This window comes from Halichoerus grypus, chromosome 7 (genome assembly GCF_964656455.1).
Source record: "Halichoerus grypus chromosome 7, mHalGry1.hap1.1, whole genome shotgun sequence".
In the NCBI taxonomy this organism is placed as follows: domain Eukaryota; kingdom Metazoa; phylum Chordata; class Mammalia; order Carnivora; family Phocidae; genus Halichoerus; species Halichoerus grypus.
The window spans coordinates 119,835,190-119,852,785 of NC_135718.1; the positions used below are offsets into that span (position 1 = coordinate 119,835,190).

At 39.9% G+C, this 17,596-nt stretch overlaps 1 protein-coding gene across 4 annotated transcripts in view; it reads left to right on the forward strand.

The window, feature by feature from the left end:
• Nucleotides 1-17,596, forward strand: part of KCNH1 (potassium voltage-gated channel subfamily H member 1) — a 366,381-nt gene that overhangs the window by 230,828 nt on the left and 117,957 nt on the right. The window lies entirely within an intron of this gene.

Here is a 17,596-nt window from a genome sequence, read left to right on the forward strand (position 1 = left end):
GGAGAGATGCACTATGACCTAAGGTGTCACTTAGCAACCATATAATTCTAGCACTGTCTTTGAAAAACGAACACTGCGGGTCGTTCAAGGAGGAAAATCACCAGACGCTGAAGTGCCAAGATCAGAGTTGTCAACAGGGGAGAAAGTGATTTTAATTTCTATTACTATTATTGGAAGAGGTATTTCTTTAAAAGACATTTTGTGAAATCATTGTGCTGTTCCAATTTAATTCACCATGGTGATGGTAGTGCCTTTTGAAAAAAAATTTCTTTTCTTTTTTGTAGTTGTTTTGAGATGTAGAAGAAAAAACAAAACTTGAACTTTCTGAGAGCTTATAACTTTAGGAGTTATAACTATATGGGAAAATGCGCCCAGTTAAAGTTAACATACCTGTTTAAATGGCTTTAAAAATTATGTGTCATTTTAAGTGGCTTTGTTAATTAGATTCTCTTTGATGACTCATATTGGCAAAATATAAACTTAGGACTCTCATTATGATGTCAAGTAAGACCTAGGTTGGAAAACCTGCAAGCCAGTCTACCTTTTTAGCCAGGTATAACGGTAACTAAGTGTTTGTCCCTTTGCAATCAGAAACTCAGCAAGCACAAAATAAGTGAAAGTAGCAAATTATTTGGAGACCTTTCCAACCTGTGTCTGACCTTCTTGATTCATTTGCAGAGGTAATTGCCTGTGGAAATTGCTGTGCTTTTATCTGTGGTGCTATTAAAACACTGGTTGAAATGAGATGGCACAGACTGCCTGGTTAATGGGTTACCGTGGAGTGGGAGCTGTTGTCTTATTCGACAGATGAGAAATAGCTGAAAATAACCTTCTGTCTCTCCTGTAAGAATTTTGCTTGTTAAGTGACATTCACCAACACAGCAGAGTTTCAGCGTGGTATAAGAATTTGGGCTATTCTTAGCAAGATATTAAGTGAGAGTTTTCAGGCTTTTCTTGTTATAAAGTAGGGAATGTATGAGTGTTTTATATTCCCTGATTTCGGGGGCACTTTCTGTGCTCAGGGCAATAGCTGTCCAGCTTGGGGAGAAATGAGAACACAGTGCCGGTAGGACGTTTGGAGTGGAGCGAGTCGTTCATATCGGTGTCCCCTGCATCACGGTACCACTGACCTGTGGGATCATTCCCTCATTCTCTCCTGGCTTCACTGTCATTGTTCTGTCTAGTAGGGTAAGGTTAGCTGCCTTCTTGGCCTCGTCCTGCTTCCTCAATATGGCCCAGTATTTTTCCCCCTCCAACCATCCTCCTCCCTTGGAATAGAGCATTATACTTATTAACTTATTAGGGAAATAGTGGGGATCCCTGTGGTATAAAGCAGTGTTTCTCAAACTGGAAGATGCCTCAAAATCACCTGGAGAGTTTGAAGAAATACAAATTCCTGGGTCTCACCCCCAGAGATTTGGATCCAGTAGATTTGGAGTGGGCGTGAGAATTTGCATTTCTACCAACTGCCCAAGCAAGTGATGTTCCTGGTTTGAGACCATGTTGTGAAGCCTTTGTGTGATATTATGATTTGTAATAGTAAATATATGTTTGGTTTTCCTCCCTGTTTCTGGCACAGAGCTCCTAAAACCCCTGGAATTTCCTGTGCCGACAGCAATAAAGGTGTCTCTTGTTGTATGAATGAAGTGACTTTTGGAGGCACCTAAGGATCTGGGCTGGTTACCAGGAGAGCCAATCATGTGACTAGAGGGTTGGAACTTTCAGGCCCCCCCTCCTCCTCCACCCCCAGCCTCCTGGGAGGGAAGAGCGGACTCCATTCACCAATGGCCAATAATTTAATCAATTGTCATGCCTATGTAACGAAGCCTCCATAAGAACCCAAAAGGGGAGGGCTTGGAGACCTTCCAGGTTGGTGAACCAGAACGCTTCCAAGTGCCATGCCAGGCCCCAAACTCCAGGAGGACAGACACTCCTTTGTTCAGGGCGTTGTCCTGTGTATCTCTTCATCTGGCTGTTGACTCCTATCCTTTAATATCCTTTGTAATCACCCAGGAATCTAGTGAGTAAACAGGTTTCCTGAGTTCTGTGAGCTCCTCTAGCAAATTAATTGAACCCAAGGAGGGGTTCATGGGAACCATCGTAGGAAGTACAAGTAGCCATCTGGACTTGCAAATGGCATCTTAAGTGGGGGCAGTCTTGTGGGGCTGAGCCCTGAACCTGTGGAATCTGATGCTGCCTCTAGCAGAGGGTCTCAGAATGGAGTTGAATTGTAGGACACCCAGCGGGTGTCGGAGAAATGGTTGTGGGGTGTGGAAAAAGCCCACCCACATTGTAAACCTTGTACAGTTGAACCTGAACTCTCTCTTTGGGACAGTCTCTTCAACAGTTAGCGAACAGCACTTACTGAGCACCCACTGAATGCAGAGGAAGAAAGATGTCCCTGAAATGACCACCATATTTCCTGCACTCCAGAAAGTCTTCTGTTTCAAGAAAAGCACAAGCCTACATACCACAGTAGGAGGTACCCACTCAAAGCCAACAGCTGAGGGCACCTGAGTCTCAGGGTGTTGAATGGAGGGATGTTAACACTAGGTGAGTCAAGAAAGAAAACTAAGATTTATTTTGGATCTATCCCATGCCAGCACTGTGGTTAGCATTCATCATGTTAATTCATTGAATCTTCACAGAAATCCTGAGAGGTGGAGATTATGTTCTTTCTCTCATAAATGAGGAAACTGAGGCTCTTATGACTTGAATTCGTGGTGTAGGGGCCAAGGGCAGGACGCCCGAAGATGAGCCACTTTGGCATGAAGATTATTTTGAGCTGATGACAATCAACACCCTGTGGGCTCAAGAGAAACTCTTGCCCTTCCCTTAACTCCATAGAAGAATCTCAGAATAAGGGTTATTAGTAGAGATAAATTTTATCTGAGTGACCCATCTGTATGGCAGGGCAAACATACCAAATATCTGCTCTTCTTACTGCCCTGTGAAGTGCTTTCCTTTCCTCTGAAGTCCCAGACACCTGCCCCTCTTCTTAGTTCAGGATGACATACAGACCTCATTTTACCTGTCTTTGGAATTGCCATGTCTGGGTGGATTCCCTGTATATATGCTCTTGAATTTGATTTTCTCTTGTTAATCTGTCTCATGTCAATTTGATTCTTAGTCCAGCTAGAAAGAACCCTTGAAGGGAACAGAAATTCTTGCTCCCTAACAGTGGCAGGGCCAATAGGGTTCTTTCCTTTCCGGGACCAAGTTATTTTCACTACACCATGTTGCTTCCCAGCATAGAGCATGACATGCCTGAGTATTCAGTTAATGTTTGTTGAATTAAGACATCAGATGATCTAAGTTAGTGAAGGAATGTTTCCAGGAATGATGACTCTAGAGATGGTCCTTAACCACCCTGCTGTTAATTATTGTTATATTTATTGAGCATTTTATTATGTACCAGGTACTCTGATAAGCATTTTATATACATTATCCCACTTACTAAAAAATAAAAACTATAAGGTAATTATTAACTCTAGTCTATATGAAGATATTTAGAGGAGGAATGATTATCCTGGCGTTGGTAGTGAAACCACATTTCCAAATTGTAACTTTTTGTTTCCAAAGTACAGAGTTCTCCTACTCTGCGTTGATCTACTATAGCATGACACCTAGTAGTTACTTTTTTATCTTCCCCTTGTTACTACTCATTTCTTTCCAGACAATGAGATAGATCCATAGCTATGGATTTCAAGACACAAGAAATAAGATTTTAAAAGTTAGTTGCCAGTTACCATGCCAATATAAACCTTATCCTCACACCCACTCATCATTATCACATCACGATAAGCATGAGCACTTACAGCAGCAAAGACCAAAAATACTACATGAACAAAATGAGATGTGTTGCGGTCATGTGGGCCAGATGACACGGAACAAGGACTTAAGTCCCCTCTGCCTTCTTGCATGCTTCCATTTATTCTTCAATCCTTCCCAATCTAGGAGTAGCTTCATTCAGAATCACCACATAGTCAGTATTTCAGCTGATGTGTCAAAGTTCTTAGCCTTTATGGATTTTAGAGATTCCTTTGCAGGCCCCGGTTTTTGCAGGATGAGCTTGGTTTAAAACCTCTCTCTGGACTGCAGGATTTTCCTATTATGATAAATTTTGAGTCTATCTATGCAACTAAAAGATAATAGTTGCCATTCAGGCTCCTGTTCCAGGTGGCTGTCTTAGTGAAATGCCCACTGATGTGTGTGTTTTGACATTTGACTCCAGGACAATAGCTGAAAGAGACGATAACATTGAAGATCTCTTTGTTCCAACTGAGTACTCTGGGTACTTTCACACAGCATCTCGTTCCCCCAACAACCCAGGGAAGTGAGCAGGTGATACTTTTTTTGGCAGACTGACAGAAATGGAGGGAAAGAGCAGCAAGGTAATTTGCCTCTGGCCACACAGCTCTAAGTGGTTGAGCCAGAACTTGAAGTCAAGAGGGCATAACTCAGAAGACCCCATCTTCCTGTCCTTATCAGATAATACTGTGGGTGCAGAAGTCACTGAATTCACCTCTCAGGATTTGCTGGGCTGTGCTTGACCTAGAAAGCAGAAGATTCCATTTCTGAGCTCCTTCTCTGGCTTTTTAGATTCTACTTGCTCTATCTCATTAATGTCTTGGAAGTGAAAGGATGTCTCTGGGCTGCTTTGAGCTCTGAATGCCAGTGTTGTGTGTGTTAATGACTTTTACCTCCAACCCACCAGTGCAGCCACATGACTTAATGAGCAGTTCATCCTAATCAGATGGCTGGCTAATGGGGAATTAAGGATCATAAGACTGGTGATTTTATTGTAAGGGAAATTCATATAACAAGAATCTTTTTTCTTTTTCTCTTCAAAAAATGAAGAAATTAAGTCTCATTAAAATAAGCAGCAGTTTTTCTTTTTCAACATTTCCTTGGCGATTTGGGGTCTTTTCTGATTCCATACAGATTTTAGGATTGTTTGTTCCAGTACTTTGAAATATGTCATTGGAATTTTGATCAGGATGACGTTGAAGGTATAGATTGCTCTGGGCAGCATAGACATTTTAACAATGTTTATTCTTCCGATCCATGAGCATGGAATATTTTTCCATCTTTTTCTGTCTTCTTCAATTTCTTTCATGAGTGTTCTGTAGTTCCTAGAGTATAGATCCTTTATCTCTTTGGTTAGGTTTATTCTGAGGTATCTTACGGTTTTTTCTGCTATTGTAAATGGAATAATTTCTCTAATTTCTCTTTCGAGATACGGAGGCAACTGATTTCTGTGCATTGATTTTGTATCCTGCCACATTACTGAATTGCTGGATGAGTTCTAGTAATTTGGGGGTGGGGTCTTTTGGGTTTTCCACATAAAGTATCATGTTGTCTGCAAAGAGAGAGAGTTGGACTTCTTTGCCAATTTGAATACCTTTTATTTCTTTTTGTTGTCTGATTACTGTTGCTAGGACTTGTAGTACTATGTTGAACGATAGTGGTGAGAGTGGGCATCCTTGTCATGTTCCTGATCTTAAGGGAAAGGCTCTCAGCTTTTCCCCACTGAGGATGATACTCGCTGTGGGGTTTTCATAGATGGATTTTATGAACTTGAGGAATGTTCCCTCTATCCCTATACTCTGAAGAATTTTAATCAGGAAAGGATGCTGTATTTTGTCAAATGCTTTTTCTGCATCAATTGAGAGGACCATATGGTTCTTCTCTCTCCTCTTATTAATGTGTTCTATCACATTGATTGATTTGTGAATGTTGAACCACCCTTGCATCCCGGGGATAAATCCCACTTGGTTGTGGTGGATGATCCTTTTAATGTATTGTTGGATCCTATTAGCTAGGATTTTGTTGAGGATTTTGGAATCCATATTCATCAGGGATATCAGTCTGAAATTCTCCTTTTTGTTGGGGTCTTTGCCTGGTTTGGGGATTAAGGTAATGCTGGCCTCATAGAATGAGTCTGGAAGCTTTCCTTCTGTTTCTACTTTTTGAAACAGCTTCAGGAGAATAGGTATTATTTCTTCTTTGAATGTTTGGTAGAATTCTCCAGGGAATCTATCAGGCCCTGGACTGTTGTTTTTTGGGAGGTTTTTGATCACTGCTTCAATCTCGTTACTGGTTATTGGCCTATTCAGGTTGTCAGTTTCTTCCTGTTTCAGTCTTGGCAGTTTATAGGTTTCCGGAAGGCATCCTTTTTTTCCAGGTTGCTTAATTTATTGGCATATAGTTGTTGATAATAATTTCTAATAATTGTTTCTATTTCCTTGGTGTTAGTCGTGATCTCTCCCCTTTCATTCATAATTTCATTAATTTGGGTCCTTTCTCTTTTCTTTTGGATAAGTCTGGCCATTGGTTTATCGATCTTACTAATTCTTTCAAAGAACCAACTTCTAGTGATCACCAAGACAGCATGGTACTGGCACAAAAACAGACATATAGACCAATGGAACAGAATAGAGAGCCCAGATATGGACCCTCAACTCTATGGTCAAATAATCTTTGATAAAGGAGGAAAAAATATCCAATGGAAAAAAGTCTCTTCAATAAATGGTGCTGGGAAAATTGGACAGCTATATACAGAAGATTGAAACTCGACCATTCTCTAACACCATACACAAAGATAAACTCAAAATGGATGAAAGACCTCAATGTGAGACAGGAATCCATCAGTCCTAGAGGGGAACATAGGCAGTAACCTCTTTGACATCAGCCACAACAACTTCTTTCAAGATACATCTCCAAAGGCTAGTGAAACAAAAGCAAAAATGAACTTTCGGGACTTCATCAAGATAAAAAGCTTCTGCACAGCAAAGGAAACAGTCAACAAAACAAAGAGGCAACCCACAGAATGGGAGAAGATATTTGCAAATGATACTACAGACAAAGGACTGATATCTAAGATCTATAAAGAACTTCTCAAACTCAACACCCAAAAAACAAAGAATCAACTCAAAAAATAGGCAGAAGACATGAACAGACACTTCTCTGAAGATGACATACAAATGGCTAACAGACACATGAAAAAATGTTCATCATCATTAGCCATCAGGGAAATTCAAATCAAAACCACATTGAGATACCACCTTATACCAGTTAGAATGGCAAAAATTGACAAGGCAAGAAACAATAAATGTTGGAGAGGTTGTGGAGAAAGGGGAACCCTCTTACACTGTTGGTGGGAAATGCAAGTTGGTACAGCCACTTTGGAAAACAGTGTGGAGGTTCCTCAGAAAATTAAAAATAGAGCTACCCTATGACCCAGCAATTGCACTCCTGGGTATTTACCCCAAAGACACAGATGTAGTGAAAAGGAGGGCCATATGCACCCCAATGTTCATAGCAGCAATGTCTGCAATAGCCAAACTGTGGAAAGAGCTGAGATGCCCTTCAACAGATGAATGGATAAAGAAGATGTGGTCCATATATACAATGGAATATTACTCAGCCATCAGAAAGGATGAATACCCACCATTTGCATTGACATGGATGGAACTGGAAGGGATTATGCTAAGTGAAATAAGTCAAGCAGAGAAAGTCAATTATCATATGGTTTCACTTATTTGTGGAACATAAGGAATAACATGGAGGACATTAGGAGAAGGAAGGGAAAAATGAAGGGGGAGAAATCGGAGGGGGAGATGAACCATGAGAGACTATGGACTCTGAGAAACAAACTGAGGGTTTTAGAGGGGAGGGAGGTGGGGGGATGGGTTAGCCTGGTGATGGGTATTAAGGAGGGCACGTACTGCATGGTGCACTGGGTGTTATACGAAAACAATGAATCATGGATCACTACGTCAAAAACTAATGATGTGTTGTATGGTGACTAACATAACATAATAAAGTTAAATTAAATTTAAAACAAAATAAGCAGCAGTAAGGCATAATCTTAACAGATATATAATTTGAGGCATTATCTGTTTCAAAAGCAGGGTTTGGAAAGGGCTTCTGCTTCCTTGGTTTTTCCTGTTGTCATCTATGAGGTATGGGGGTGGCAGGATAGCCAGGGTGGGAGTAGAGTTGAAGTGGGAAACAGGGAGGGGAAAAGGAAGGAGGAGGGGGAGGGGGTAAGTATTATAGTCTATATCCTGGAAATGGGCTTTTTATAGAAAAGCAACTCTCTCCTTTTCATCTGTCTAAACCTATTCTAAAAAAAGAAATTGGTGAATAATGTAATGGGCCTTGGCCATAAAGAACAAATCAAAACCAACATTTATGTCCATAGAGTTTGACAACATAGTCTGAAATAAAACATGAATTGTGAAAGAGGATAGAAAATCATAGTACCATGCTTCTCAAAGTTCCCAGCAGTAAAGTATCATCTGGGAACTTGTTAGAGATATCCATTCTCTAGGGCCCACCCAAGACCTACCGAATTAGGAACTCTGGGGTCAAGGGCCCAGAACTGTGTCAAATGTCCTCCAGGTGATTCTGACACACACTGAAACTTGGGAGTAGGTGATTTAGTGGAGTATGGCCTTGGAGTTAGAGAGATCCTGGTTCTGGCCTCTCTGCATGCTGTTTCTCTGATATTGGACTTCATTTTCTTTTTTTTATCAAGTATTGATGGTACCCACCTTTAGGTTGTGTTATTTTTTATGATTACCACATTGCTCTGAGATCTTGGCTTTGAAGATTTGGAAACTGTTTTTCAATTTGGTGGGGGGGGTCACCTTGGGCCAGAGCCAGCAATTCCTAATTGCCTTTGCAAACCATTAGTATGGCTGTCAGTAAACATGGCTGACTGAACACACACATTTGTATCTGATCACTCCTGAAACCCTACTAAAGCAACAACAAAGGAAAGGTCCTTTTAGAGCATTAATGCATTAGGACAAAGAGCACGAGAGGTGAGTAACACAAATTGGAAAGCTAGAAAGCAGTGATTGACTTGGCAGACCAAAGAAAGCTGAACTCTAAGGTGACAGAAGGGAAATCTAAACAATAATTTGATTTACAGCGGAACTTCCCCAAAGATTCAGGCATTATGACAACAGTGCCATTAGAAGGGAGGGTGAAGGGTGGGCTAAGAATAGGGCGGGTTGAAAGTTTGCTTAAGAAGCATTTAGACCCCTCCCAGGGGTGCCTGAGTGGCTCAGTTAGTTAAGCGTCTGACTTGATTTTGGCTAAGGTAATGATCTCAGGGTCATGAGATCGAACCCCATATCGGGCTCCATACTAGGCGTGGAGTCTAAGATTCTCTCTGCCCTCCACCCTTCCTCCCCGCTTGCTCATGCTCTCTCTCCCTCTTAAAAAAAAAAAAAAAAAAAAAAGCATTTTTTTCTTTAAAAAATAATTCGCTTTCTTTTGCATGCCACAGGACAGATTTCTAGTTTTAAAACAGGGTACATCAAGAACAAAAATATCACTCCTCCCCAACCATCTTTATTTTCACCAATACAAGAAATCCTTCTGGAAACATAAGCAAGTGACTAAACAGAATCAAACCACTGAATCTACAAATTAATACATGATCTGTTATGGCAGAATAACCACAAATTTCCCCCCAAAGAAAGATTTTAATTTTCCAAATATAAAAGAGTCTAAGAGGATCATATGTGAACAGAAATCTTATTCTAGGTTTTATGGTAAAGAAGGATAACACACTGGCAGCTGAAGAAAACTGAAACTCTTCCTAATAAATAGATCCAAATTAAGAATTTCTACAATATTTCTTTAGAACACAGAACCAGAATTCTTTAAAAAAAGAAGCATCTAGACCCCCAAATATCCTTCTCCAGACAGGAGACTGAGGACTTCTCTAGGAACTCAGAGAAGTCCAAAAGGACAATCCTAAAGTTGATGGCACCATAGTTTCTTCAACACAAACACCAGCCAGGTCACCCTACAGTGAATTCTCATAGTTGACAACCCCCACTCATACACACAAGGGTCCCACTCTTAAATATGAGCAGGCATCTAAGGATTACCATATATTTTTTAATCTGAAAGGCAGGCAAACACAAATAAATGAGGAAATAAAGACCAAGCAGGGATAATAAAACTTAAAAATATATCTATTATTGATATCCTCAGAAGATAAAAAACAATGTCAATGGAACAGAACAGAATGCTATTAAAAAGCAAAATTTAGTGAACAAGAAACTGATGGAAATGAAAAGTATGATATCGAATGAAAATTAAATAAAAGGAATAGAAGATGGGGCACCCAGGTGGCTCAGTTGGTTGAGCATCCGACTCTTGATTTCAGCTCTGGTCATGATCTCAGGGTTGTGAGATCGAGCCCTGCATTGGCTTGGTCTTGTGCTGCTTAAGATCCTCTCTCTCCCTCTCCCTCTGTCCCTTCCCCCTCACGTGCATGCTGTCTCTCTCTCTTAAACAAACAAACAAAAGGAACAGAAGATAAAATTTGAAGAAATCTCCCATAAAGTGATAGGAAGAAACTGGAGAGAAAAATAAGAAAATTAGATTAATCTAGGAGTCCAGCACCTGATTAACAGGAGATCTGGGAAAAAAGAATAGAAATGAAGGGGAAAAAACCATCAAAGAAATAATGCAATTAATTATGTGACTAAACTATTAACTATATAACTAAACGTATGAAATAATTTCTCAGTATATACATATATCAAATCATTGTGTTATACACCTTAGACTAATACAATGTTATATGTCTGTTATGTCCCAATAAAACTGGAGGAAACCAACGATGGGACCAAGAGAATCTTTTACCAATGTGACTTTGAAAGCCTACCTCCATTTTTAAGGATTCTCTTTACAAAATGATTATGTTTTTACCTGATTTCTTTCTTGCATCAATACTTATTCCCTCAATGTATCATTGAGCCCATGCTTTTTTAGTCTTTTTCTGTATTTGGCATAAAAGGGGAAAAAAAAGATGTCAGAGGTATCAATGTGGCTTTATCCATATCAACTCATCTTCCATGACCAGCATGTCCCCATCGCTGCCAAATGGAGTGGCCAGGTCATAAAGGCTAACAAAGGCCTAATGACCTTCTGCTGGGAATTAAGAGTCAGAAACAAGCATAGTGTGAGTAGAGTCTTCTTTAAATTCTGTTTTAATATATCTTTTGGAATTCTGTATAGAACAAAGTCAGTTTGAATAAACCCATAAACTACCCACAGAGAGCAATGATTTTTAAATTATTACAAAGAGGAAAAAGACTCATTAGTCCTTTATCTCTAAGCTTTGATATACCTGTAGAAATAGCTTTTTTTTTTCTTTTTTAGCCTTCTTGAGTTTAGGAGTAAATTATGCTCTGCAAAGTTGTTTAGAAGTTGGGGAGCATTTTCCAACAGGAGTAATTTTGTGAATAATGACCACCTTCCTAAGGAAGCCCACAAGTCTGTTTGCCCCACTGATTATGGAAAGTATGCAGGTGAGTTTCTAACAGCTCTGCAGAAGCCAGTCACCCAGGACGCCTAGAGAGGCCCTGCTAACACAGGGATAGGGGCTTCACATCTTCACACCCTTTGTGAAGCAGGCAGATTAAGTGCCCGTCTCACTTCAGGAAGCTGGAGTAGATGTCCCAAAGAGACAGTGATGAGAGATGGAGGAGTGGTTTGGCCACTGGCTCTAGACTGGGGTGCTAAGGAGACCCGGGAGCTGGAGAGCAGGTTAAGCATAAACAAAGAATAAACTAGCAGCTTTGGAACTGTGGCCAGCTAAACATACTTCTTATTTCCAAACTCGCACCTGCAACGTCTCTTTTCTGTTCCACCGAGGATCCTCAAGGTTGACCTACCTGCTTTACTTCCATTTCCAATGCCCTTAATTTGCTGCTTCCGTCTAGGGTTTTCCTCCATCTTGGGTTCATAAAATATAACAGTCTCTCAATTTTTCTTCTCCCTTACCTTTTGAGAAACTGTGAAGAATTTTATTTTAAGTGATTAAAAAAAAGCTGACTAGAAATAAAAAGTGTCCTTATGATGCTTATCCTTCCATCACCTCATCCACCGCTGTCACCACCCTCCATATTTACTTCCTTTGCTCTTCCGTCCCCTTCCCACTCCCCTCCCCTCCTCTCTTCCCTCCCCTCTCCTTTCTTCTCCTCTCCTCTCTTTCCCTTTAATTTTCACTTTAATCTGCTGGAGGCAAGTTTAAAAAAAGAAAGAAAGAAAATGAAGTAACCCAAGAAAATTTCCTTGAAATGTAGGCCATAGATTTCTGGATTGAAAGGACTTATTGAAAGCCTAGCACAATGGATGAGAACTGAGCCACAGCAAAAGGCACACCATTATGAATTTTCAGAACATTGTGGAAAAAGAGTTTCTCAAGAGGAAAAAACAAGTTCAGTATGAAGGATGAAGGATCTGAATGCTTTTGTCTTCTCAACAGCAAGAGAAGACAATGGAGGCATGCTTCCATTGAGAAAAGAGTGGAATGATTTCACATCTAGAATTCTACCCCTTGCTCAGCTAATAATTGATTGTAATAGTAAACATTAAGTCTCAAAAATTTTGCTCCCATATACCCTTTCTCAGAAAACTATAAAAAGATGTATTTTACCAATAAAAACTAGTAAACCAAGAGGGTGAAAGACATGGGATACAGGAATCAGGGGATCTAACCCAAGTAAGTGAAGCTCCTTCCCAGGGTGCTGGGGCAGGGTCACCCATACAGCTGGCAACGGAATGGTTCAGAAGCCTCCAGGAGAGATTTCTTTTTTTTTTTTTTTTTAAGTAGGCTCTATGTCCAGCATGGAGCCCAGTGTGGGGCTTGAGCTCACAACCCTGAGATCAAGACCTGAGCTGACATCAAGAGTCAAATGCTTGGGGCACCTGGGTAGCTCAGTCATTAAGCGTCTGCCTTCGGCTCAGGTCATGATCCCAGGGTCCTGGGATCGAGCCCCGCATCGGGCTCCCTGCTCAGCGGGAAGCCTGCTTCTCCCTCTCCCACTCCCCCTGCTTGTGTTCCTGCTGTCACTATCTCTCTCTGTCAAATAAATAAATAAAATCCTTAAAAAAAAAAAAATCAAATGCTTAGCCAACTGAGCCACTCAGGTGCCCTCAGGAGAGATTTCTTTATGGAAATGAAATTGATAGGCTAACTAACGAATTTTAATATATTAAGAAGAGACTTTATTTGTGGGAGAATTTGGAGTCAAATTAGTGATAAGTAAACTAAACAAACGAAAAGACCATTATTAGCTATAGGAAAAAGGAAAAGTGACCTGAATATCCTATGTGGCTTAGCTGTGAATATCTCTCATCCAGTTACAATAATATTTGCACAGATAATTATCTAGCCAAGATGATGCTATAACCACATTGGAGGATGGGACAATGGGAAGAGGTGTGGGAAATGAGTGTGAGATTGGAGGGCAGTGGGGGGAAGAGAGCTAAATTCTCAGAGGCCAACAGATAATTCCTAAAACTGAAATATAAGGACATGGTGATTTGAGAATGACCTTGAACTATGAAGATGATCAATAGCAAAACAATCAGCTTAATATAATGGAAAATGGGTGCTTCTGCAGAATGGGAAATTGGGTGAAAAGAAAGAATATTTAGGGGAGTAAAGAATTCAAAAGATGTTTTGGCCATTTAACTCTTTATGTGTATGTGTATGTATACACAAATAAACATGAAAATTTAAAAAGGGAAACAAAAATTTTTGCCACCCTTCCCCTAAATTCCATACAGCAACTTTTAATTGAGGGCCAGAGAATACTATGTTTATTTTTCTTTGAGTGGGACTCATGGCTCTTGCTATGATACAGTGTTAATTCTAAACTGCTCAAAGAGAGAAAGAAACTTGCCCTTAGGCAAATCAGCATTTTGCCCTGGGATTGAGAAAGGTCTTTCCTACTGTGGGGGGACCCAACTAATTCACATTTAGAGTCACCCAGGGCATCATCTGCCCTGTGAGGCTCTGTTAAGCAGGGACGTTCCAATCTCCCTCTCTTGCTCCCCACATCACACTCAAGTATCTATCTATTCAAGTGATAGCTGGACTTATATGTAATCTCTCCCAGTTAGGTTGTGAGTATGTAAGGCATAATGCTTTATTTAGAGATACCAATAAATAAAATATATGCATGAAAAATGTATAACCTCACTTCATATAAAATTAGACAACTGGCATTGAGCGGATTGTCCATTTTTAATAGTAATAATGTTTCTAATAGTAATAATAATTAAATAGGGCCCTCCTGAGGACCTTTAACCTTCTAGAATGTCTCAGAAGCAGACTGGCATGAGAACAGCCCTGGGTTGTAAATGATAGATGTGGCATCCTTGCCTTAATGGTCTGACCAGCACACCAGTGCCTCAGATGTGAGTCTCGTTCTTAAGCCATGGACAAGAGGGCTATTCTTACTGTATTGACTTGGTGTAACTATATTTTTAAGCTCAAAATTAAATTAGTTTCCTGAGAAAGGCACCTCTTACTCTTCATGCATGACCTCTGGTTCATTGTGGACCAGAAAATAGAGCTGAGCCAGGACTGCCATAGAGGCTTATTGAGTTAGAGTCAGACTCGCTGGGAACAGGGGAGCCAGCCTGGGCCCTGGGAGGCTGGTTCTGAGAACACTCGGTGTTGCAGGAGGCAGGAAGCAGGAGATTTGACCCTCTTGTGTATGAGCTTATTTATGAGCTTCCAAGGGCTGTCTGCATTATTCAGGCTTTGACTACTTTTGCTTTTATTTCACTTCTTTTGTTCAGATGGATGCCACTCCCCAGTACTTTTCTAGAACTGGCAGTGCTCTTTCCAGTCCTCATTTATAATTCTTCTCAGGTGGAATTTTGTCCTCAGTGTCTTGGGCAGCCATAGTCAGCCCTGGTGGACAGACTACTGAAGATTTCCTTCCCTCACATCTAGATCCATACCTTTCTCTCTGATTTTTTACCCTCTCAGTCTTCAGCTAAGCCTGAGTAAGATCATTTGAAAGAAATTATTGTGGCCTCTCCATACAATGGGACAGTATTCATCAACAAAATGGAATGAACCGTTGATACAACAACATGGATGCATCTCAAGGGCATTTTGCTAAGTGTAAAAAGCCAATCTCAAAAGGTCACATACTGCATGATTCCATTTATATAATGTTTTTGAAATGGCATAATTAAAGAGAAGAGACTCGTGGTTCCCCGGGGGGAGCATGGGTATAAAGGGGGAGCACAAGAGAGATTTCTACAGTGATGGGACAGTTTTGTTTTCTGAATGGGGAGCTGCTTACATGAACATACACAGATGATAAAATGGCACAGTTATGCACATACTTCATAGCAGTGTAAATCTTCTGGTTTTGACATTCTATATGTCAAACTTTTAATTGAGGGCCAGAGAATACTATGTTTATTTTTCTTTGAGTGGGACTCATGGCTCTTGCTATGATACAGTGTTAATTCTAAACTGCTCAAAGAGAGAAAGAAACTTGCCCTTAGGCAAATCAGCATTTTGCCCTGGGATTGAGAAAGGTCTTTCCTACTGTGGGGGGACCCAACTAATTCACATTTAGAGTCACCCAGGGCATCATCTGCCCTGTGAGGCTCTGTTAAGCAGGGACGTTCCAATCTCCCTCTCTTGCTCCCCACATCACACTCAAGTATCTATCTATTCAAGTGATAGCTGGACTTATATGTAATCTCTCCCAGTTAGGTTGTGAGTATGTAAGGCATAATGCTTTATTTAGAGATACCAATAAATAAAATATATGCATGAAAAATGTATAACCTCACTTCATATTTTGACATCTTCTATAAGATGTAACCAATGGGGAAGTGGGGTGATGGGTATACAGGATCTCTTTGTACTATCTTTGCAGCTTTCTGTGAATTTATACTTATTTCAGAAAAAATGTTTTTTCCCTTAAAAAAAGGAATGAAGTATTCATAATGCAACAATATGGATGAATCTCAAAATAATTACGCTGAGTATAAGAAACTAGTCAAAAAAATACAAAGGAAAAATATAGACGAATTGTGCTACCTCAAAACTAAAAATGTTTATGTGCAAACACCATCAAGGGGGTATTATGCTAAGCGAAATAAGTCAATCAGAGAAAGACAAGTATCATATGATCTCACTGATATGAGGAATTCTTAATCTCAGGAAGCAAACTGAGGGTTGCTGGAGTGGTGGGGGGTGGGAGCGATGAGTTGGCTGGGTGATAGACATTGGGGAGGGTATGTGCTATGATGAGCACTAATGAAGGGGGGAAATCGGAGGGGGAGATGAACCATGAGACTATGGACTCTGAGAAACAAACAGGGTTTTAGAGGAGAGGGAGGTGGGGGGATGGGTTAGCTTGGTGATGGGTATTAAGGTATTAAGGTATTAACGTATTGCATGGAGCACTGGGTGTTATACGCAAACAATGAATCATGGAACACTACATAAAAAAATTTTTTAAAATAAAAATTAAAAAAAATTTAAAAAGAATGTGAAAAGACAAAAAAAAAAAAAAAAGAAAAGTGAAAAGACAACCCATGTGGTGTGAGAAAGTATTTGCAAATCATAACTATGTGATAAAGGGTTTATATCCAGAATATATAAAGAACACTTACAATGCAATAATAAAATGACAACCCAACTGAGAAATAAAGCAAGATTTAAGTGGGCATTTCTCCAAAGAATAGATAAGAATGACCAATAAGCACACGAAAAGATGCTCAACATCATTAGCCATCAGGAAATTGCATATCCAAACTAGGATGAGATAGCTGTTCTCACTCCTTAGGAGGGCAGTAATCAAAAAGACAGATAATAACAAGTGTTGATGGGGTGTTGGAGATATTTGGAACTCTCATACACTGCTGATGGGAACAGAACAAGGTGCAGCTGGTTTGGAAGACAGTTCCTCAAAATGTTAAACATAGTTACCAGATGACCCAGCAATTCCACTCCTAGGTGTCTACCCAAGAGAACTGAAAACATGTTCATGCAAAAACTTGTTCATGACGCTTCATAACAGCATGATTCATAATAGCCAAGAAGTAAATGACCCAAATGCCCGTGAACTGATGAATGGATAAATGAAATGTGGATTATCGATATTGTTGAACATTATTTATTCAACAATAAAGGGGAATGAAGTAACAAAACATGCTGCAACATGGATGAACCTTGAAAACATTGTGTTAAATGAAAGGAGCAAGTTGTAGAAGTTCATATATTGTATGATTTAATTTATATGAGATGTCCAGAGTAGGCAAATCTATAGAGACAGAAAGCAGATTACTTGTTGCCGAGGGCTAGGGAATGGGGGTGGGGTGGGGAATGACTGATAGTGGGTAGGGGGTTTCTTTGGGAGGGGGATGGAAATACTCTAAACTTAGACATAGTAATGGTTGCACAACTCTGAAAATATAATAAAAATCACTGAATTGTACACCTTTAAATGGATATATTTCATGGTGTATGAATTATATCTAAATAAAATGTTTAAAAAGAGTACATACTGTATGATTACATTTATAGAACATTCTTGAAAATGCAGACTAACCTATGGTGACAGAAAATATTAACAATCACTTGGGAACAAGAAGAAGTGTAAAGGGACATGACAGAACATTTTGGAAAGTGATGGAAGTGATGGAAGTGTTCACTGACTTGACTGTGTGATGGTTTTGTGGGTGTATACATATTTCAAAGCTTATCAGATTGTATACTTTAAGGGTGCCGTTT